The sequence below is a fragment of the Gossypium arboreum genome, chromosome 9 (assembly GCF_025698485.1).
Source record: "Gossypium arboreum isolate Shixiya-1 chromosome 9, ASM2569848v2, whole genome shotgun sequence".
In the NCBI taxonomy this organism is placed as follows: Eukaryota; Viridiplantae; Streptophyta; class Magnoliopsida; order Malvales; family Malvaceae; genus Gossypium; species Gossypium arboreum.
In genome coordinates, this window is record NC_069078.1 from 16,708,346 (window position 1) to 16,715,130 (window position 6,785).

The 6,785-nt window shown below is 33.1% G+C and overlaps 1 non-coding gene across 1 annotated transcript; it reads right to left on the reverse strand.

The window, feature by feature from the left end:
• Window positions 1-3,667: 3,667 nt before the first annotated feature.
• LOC128281242 (small nucleolar RNA R71) lies at window positions 3,668-3,774 on the reverse strand. The gene has a single exon (XR_008271455.1). It is a non-coding gene; the product is annotated as a small nucleolar RNA R71 (small nucleolar RNA).
• Between the last annotated feature and the right edge of the window lie 3,011 nt (window positions 3,775-6,785).

The window sequence follows — 6,785 nt, forward strand, 5'->3', positions numbered from 1 at the left end:
GTTAGCTCATAAACAAGTGTTTTGTAATAAAAGGGCAAAAGTATCAAAGGAAAAAGAGTAAATGACCCTTGTAATGATATGTCAAGCAACTGAGGCCATATCTGCTGGCTCTCGGTACTTTCCAGTAAACTAGGCTATGTAAATCCTAGTTGAGCTTTTTATATCATATATTATAACAAAGGTTGTGCCGAAAAAAATAGGTAAATTAACCTTTCTACATTTCGAAACTTACAAATTAGCCCCTAAGCTCATTATCTCTGTGGTGGATTTTAATTTTGCCTTTGTGCATCTGTTTAGGGCCCTCGTACAGGTAAGAGTAGAGAATTTCTGAAGCAAGTGAATTGCACCGTTGAGATTAATGCAAGGAGTTTCCAGATGTCTCTCCGCTTTTGAGTGAGAATTTTCCTTAGATGGTGGTGTCAATTTGATTCTGCAAATAATTTGGTTGAACCCAATTCATTGATATTAATAGAATGTCTCTTTGCTTCAACATTTTTTGGGTTTGTTTAATAGGTCTTGTGTTTTTTTTTTCTTTAAGATTTGAGTTGCTCTTGTAGGATTAGTGAAAGACAAAATTATAAATGAATTTTTTAGATGTTTGTTTTGGTAAAATTGTTTATAGCAATTATACTTCTAAGTAAAAGTTGTAGGGTTAGCTTGAGCTCAAGTAATTATGTTTGAATCTGTTAAATGATCATTACTGTTTGGTATTTTATGACATGTCTCAATGAAATTTCAACATTATTTTTTTCATAATATTGGTTCTATTCTTAATATGTATGAGCTTTGTTTGTTTATTTTCCGTTGTATTGATTGTGTGTTTCTTTAATTGTGTTATTGTTCTTAAGTTATCATGTTTGTGTTCTACATGTTTTTCAGCTACATATTATTACATACAAAAGGATTTATTATATCTTTTCCTCCTATGCTTCCTTCATAAGAAGATTCTAGAAGTCTTGATCATGAATTGACTTGTGTGGTTATTGTAGGTAATGTGTATTTGTTCTTAAATAGACGTGGAATATTATCTTTTATAAGTTCGAGTATAATAACCTTTGTAATAATTAGATTATAGGCTTTACTAAATGTCGATCATTAGCTTAGGTTATTTGGTTAATAATACATCATCTTACTACACTCATATTAGAATATGGTTTTATAAGTCTATAAATAGACATAGTCTACTCCTCTTGTAATCATTTGAATTCGATATAGTGAATTATCTTTTCTTCTGTCCGTGGTTTTTTCTCAAAAAGATTTTAATGTAAAATATATGTGCTCTTTATTTTTTTTCTTTTTTTTTGCGATACATTGTCATTATTGACGTTCTATTTTTCATATGTTAAATAATTAGTGAGTCAATATTTTCTTCCATTTTGGTCCACGTGCAAAAACATTGAGGACATTATACAAAAGGTATTAATGTAATTAATAGATGTTATTATTAAATCAAATTGTTTAAAAGATACAAGTATACAAAACAAATATACTACACTTTGAGCACCAAATCTAATAGTTTGGTCATCATTTATGCTAGGAACTTTGACTATGTGAAACCCAAAACTAGACTCGATCTTCAAACCTGAATGCGTAATTATACTCTATGGGCCTCAAGCTATCAATTCCTAATATGAAAACCCAAAGTTCTCGTTTTTTTCACCTAGGTCCCTATGAATCCATTTATGGCCATATAACTTGAACTTAATTGATAGGTGCTAAAAGTAATATGTTTCTATCCTTATTCTTAATGGATTTTTGGGTGATTATTCGATGTTAATGGTGAATTTTATTCTCTTAATCCTTTAAATTCATGTTTTTATACTCAAGAGAGCATTTGGGAGCAAAATAAGCGAAAAACAAGCAAAAACCAGAGAATCAGAGCAAGTTACAAGAGCCACACGGCCTGACCCCTTTTGTACGGCCGTGTGAGCCACACGGGCTGCCACACGACCATGTGGCAGACAGAGTTAATTTCATGAATTTGGACCCTAAACTATGGGAAAACGTAGTTTTTAGTTTTGGGCATTCTAAGATGTATATATGGCAAAAACATGAAGATAGGAGTGAGTCGGTATAAAATATTTAAGAAAACAACTTGAAAAACACCATTGAAGCTGATTCTGAAGCAGATTTCCATCAAGATTGTAGACTCCCAGTTGATTTCTCAAGAGATTATAATGAGTTTCTTTGTTTCTTATGGTTATATTGTCTTTAGGATGTTTTTATTTTCAAGTATGAAATAATTTTCTAAATACCTAGGGAGATGAACTCTATAATAAACTTTGTCGTTTGATTTTTATTTTACGCAATAAAAACTTAGATCTTATTCTCAATTTTGTGTGCTTTATTATTGGTTTGATATTTCTAGATTATTAATCCATGTTTGATGTGCTTAAATAGAGGAGAAATAGACCCTGTTTAAGAGTAGAACTAGCGTAATTGAGTGGAGTTACATTCAATTCTAGAAATAAGACGACATAAATCTATCAGATTAAAGTCAAATCTAATAGGGGAATCCATAAATCGAGTTAATGTGATAATAGGGGTTTTTATTAGAAAGAAATTTCAATTAATCAACCTAGAGTTAGTTGCTCTTACTCTTGAAAAAGATATTAGCATAATTTAGAAATTTCTATGGATCAAGATACTAAGTAAATAAATTGCGTAATTTAGATTGATAGCGATATATGAAGTCTAGGTGCATTCTTTACTAGGTATTGCTCCGCTTCTTGGTTATTATTTGGTTACTTTCCTAAGTTGTTTTTTGTCGTGTTTGTCAGCAATTAATTTAGTTAATTTTAGTTTTCAATCAATCATTTGAATTTATCGGTTAAACAATAGGAAGAAAGTAATTATTAGTACTTTTAGTTTTTGTGGGAATGATATCTTTACTCACCGTAGCTATACTATTAATTAATAGGTGCACTTGTCTTAGTCAGAGTTTTAGTCTGTTTTGTGTACATCAAGTTTTTAACGTCGTTGCCGAGGACTAAAATATTAGGAAAACTTTATTTCTATTAATTTAGCCATTTTTTATTTTTATTTTAAATTTAATTGTTACATTTTAATTTTATCTTTTGTTTGATTCTTACAAGTTCTTTTAGTTTATGACTAGAGACAATCCGTTAGAACTAATAATTTTTTACAGTGAGATTGAAAAAACTGCTCGCAGAAATCAAAGAGAAGTTAGAGAAGCAAGGCAAGATCAACAAATTTTAATAGTCAATCAAGAGCAAAAGGACATTATTGTGAAGATGGATGATAATCAAAATAATTAGTAGCCTCTTGCACGTCCTGCTCCTCGGACTATGTATATTATGCTAAGCCTACTTTGATTGGGGCTGAATCGAGTATTGTCAGACTGACAATTGTAGTGAATAATTTTGATATAAAGCCGAATATAATTCAAATGATGCAGAAATATGTTCAGTTTGATGGATTGCAAGATGAAGATCCGAATGCTCATTTGACTAACTTTCTAGAGATTTGCGACACTTTCAAGAGCAATGGTGTTATTGATGATGCCATACGCTTATGGTTGTTCCCATTTTCTTTGAGGAGCAAGGCAAAATAGTGGTTGAATTCATTTCCACAGGGTTCTATCACGACTTGGAATCAAATGACTGAGAAGTTTTTGTTGAAATATTTTCTACCGGCTAAAATAGCTAAATTGAGGAATGATATCTATGCTTTTGCTCAATTTGATATTGAGACACTTTATGATACATGAGAGAGATTTAAGGATTTGTTGAGAATGTGTCCTCACTATAGACTACTTTTGTGGCTCAAAGTTCAAACTTTTTACAATAGTTTGAATCCCTCAACTAGACATATGATTGATGTAGCAATTGGAGAAACATTGAATAACAAAACACCTAAGGTAGCTCAAGAGTTTATTGAGGAGATGACACTGAATAATTATTAGTGGCAAGTTACGAGAGAAAAACCTGATGACACTGAATAATTATTAGTGGCAAGTTACGAGAGAAAAACCTACTAAGGCAACAGAAGTTTTTGAGATTGATGCAATTTCTATGTTGGAGAATCAGGTTGAAGCTCTTGGTAAGAAAATTGATGGTTTGAATTTTTCTAAGTAGGTGAATTCAGTAATGCAATGTGATGCGAATGGAGCGGGGATGATTAATTCAAAATATTTACCCTTCAAGTCTAACAGGAAACATAAGCAATTAGACTTTATATGTAGTAATTCTAGACCTCAAAATAACCCCTGTAACAATAGTTATAATTGAGGATTGAGGAATCATCCAAATTTTTCTTAGGGTGGGCAAGGAAATCAAAGGTCACAACCCTTTCCGGGTTTTCAACAACCTTATCATCAAGAAAAAAAAATCAAACATTGAGGAGATGTTAGCTAAATTTATTTTGGTGTCTAATATTCGATTTCAAAACTCTGAAATAGTTTTGAAAAATCAGCAAGCATCAATTAAGGGACTTGAAAATTAGATTGGATAGCTTGCTAAATTGGTTTCGGAGAGACAACAAGATAGCTTACCTAGTAACACTGAAACTAGCAAGTTCACACAATCACTGTTCAAACCGTGGAAGGGTTAGTCGAGCCTAAAAAGAAGTTGAATCTAGAAGCTATTGAGAAAAATGACGGGTTAAGGAAAACAAGAAAGAGCATAAGCAGGTAGTTAGAGAATACAAACCAAGAATTCTATATCTGTCAGCATTGAAGCAAGACCGCATAAAAGAACAATATGGTAAATTTCTTGAACTTTTGAAAAATTGCATATTAACTTACCTTTTGTTGAAGCTTTTTCGTAAATGCCAAAGTATGCAAAATTTTTAAAGGAGCTGTTAACAAATAAAAGGAAGTTAGACGACTTGTCAATTGTGGAGCTCAATGAGGATTGCTTGGTCATTCTTCAAAACAAATTACCTAACAAGGTTAAAGATCTAGAGAGTTTTATTATTCCTTGTCTTATTGGTAGTTTAAATGTTGAAAAGGCTTTAGTTGATTTGGGGGGCTAGTATGAATGTTTTGCCTTATAAAATGTTCAAACAACTTGGTCTCAAGGAACCAAAACCCACTAGGATGAATATTCAATTAACTGACAGATCAGTTAGGTATCCTAAGGGTATTATTCAAAATGTACTTGTTAAAGTCAATAAATTTATATTCCCTGTTGTTTTTGTTATATTGGACATCAAAGAGAATATTGGGGTATTTATGATCTTAGGTCGATCCTTTTTAGCCATTGCTAGGACTGCTATTGATGTAGGTAATGGTGAGTTTGTGCTGAGTATAGGTGATGAAAATGTTACTCTTCAAGCACGTGATTTTGTTAGAATTCCTAGTGAGTGAGATGGTACTCGTTTTTATATTAATGTTAGTAATCATGCGGCTCGACATTCCTTATAGGAATTCATTAATGAATACGTGTTCAAATAGTATCCATCTCAAGGTGATAGAAATCAATGGACTAAATGAGAGAAAATGGTACAACTCGATGAATTAGATGAATAGCGAATAAATGTTGATGAGACCCTAAAAACAATTAAAGAAATAACTAGGCAACGCTATAATGTGCATGTAAAAAGAACAAACCAATTCAAAGTTGGGGATAAAGTGCTACTAGACAAGTCAAATCCACGAATGTTCCCTTCAGAGCTTAAGTCAAGAGGGTCGGACCCATTTGTGGTAAAAAATCATCTTTCCATACAGAGCCATTGAGATAACACACCCTGATTACGACACATTTAAGGTAAATAATTTTCATCTTAAACTTTATTTTGGTGGTAATATTGACAACGTGAAAGAGGAGCTTTGGCTCCAAGATCCATATTAACCGTGAGCTTAAAAAGGGGAGTCGAACTTAGACTATAAATAAGCGCTTCTCAAGACGCAACTCGGGTGTTAATTTTTATTTCTTTTAATTTTGTTGCATGTATAACATGTTTCTTTATATATATATATATATATAGTACATTTATTTTTATTTTTATTACTTTAAAAAAATTCAAAAAAATTTAAAATAAAAATAAAAAAAGGACCACACAATTTGGGCTGATCCACATGGCCTGGAGACATGACTGTGTGGGACACATGACCTAGACACATGAGCATGTCTCAAGCTGTGTGCATACTGGAGCTAATTTTTCCAATTTTCTTTTGACACACATGGCATCAATGAGTTACATGGCCTAGAAACATGGTCGTGTGAGACACACGACCTAGCACACGGGCATGTCCTAGGCCGTGTGGATACTAGGCTTTTTTTTACCTATTTTTTGAAGTATTACACGGTCTGCAATAGACTATGATCTGGAGCTTATTTTTTTAATATTTGAGTTACACATGACCTTAGAGGGTATACATGGGCTAGAGGCACGGTTGTGTGGCCCAACACGAGCCAATTACACTTCTGTGCCTTATTTTTTAACCCAAAGCCCTAATTTTTTTACTTTTTTTTCTTCTCTTTCACGCCATTTTACTAGCCCCCTACCCAAAATCCTAGTCGTCATTAGTCTTTCCCTCGTCATCGTCAACCCTGTCAACTGTTTCATCGCTGTCAAACTATTCCCCTCCCTCTCTACTAGTTTTCCCCCTCATTGGTGTAACACCACCGTCGTTGTAGCCACCAACTCCCTTCCCCTTCACAATTTATTTTCATCACCGGCCTTTCCCCTTACCTTACCCCCAAATCTACACGCATGATCGACAACAACATCATCTTCCTACCCATATTTTTACTTTCCCTTTCCTTTTTATTTCTGTCCACTTCTGTTCAACCACCGTTACTTTCCCACCGTCGCACATG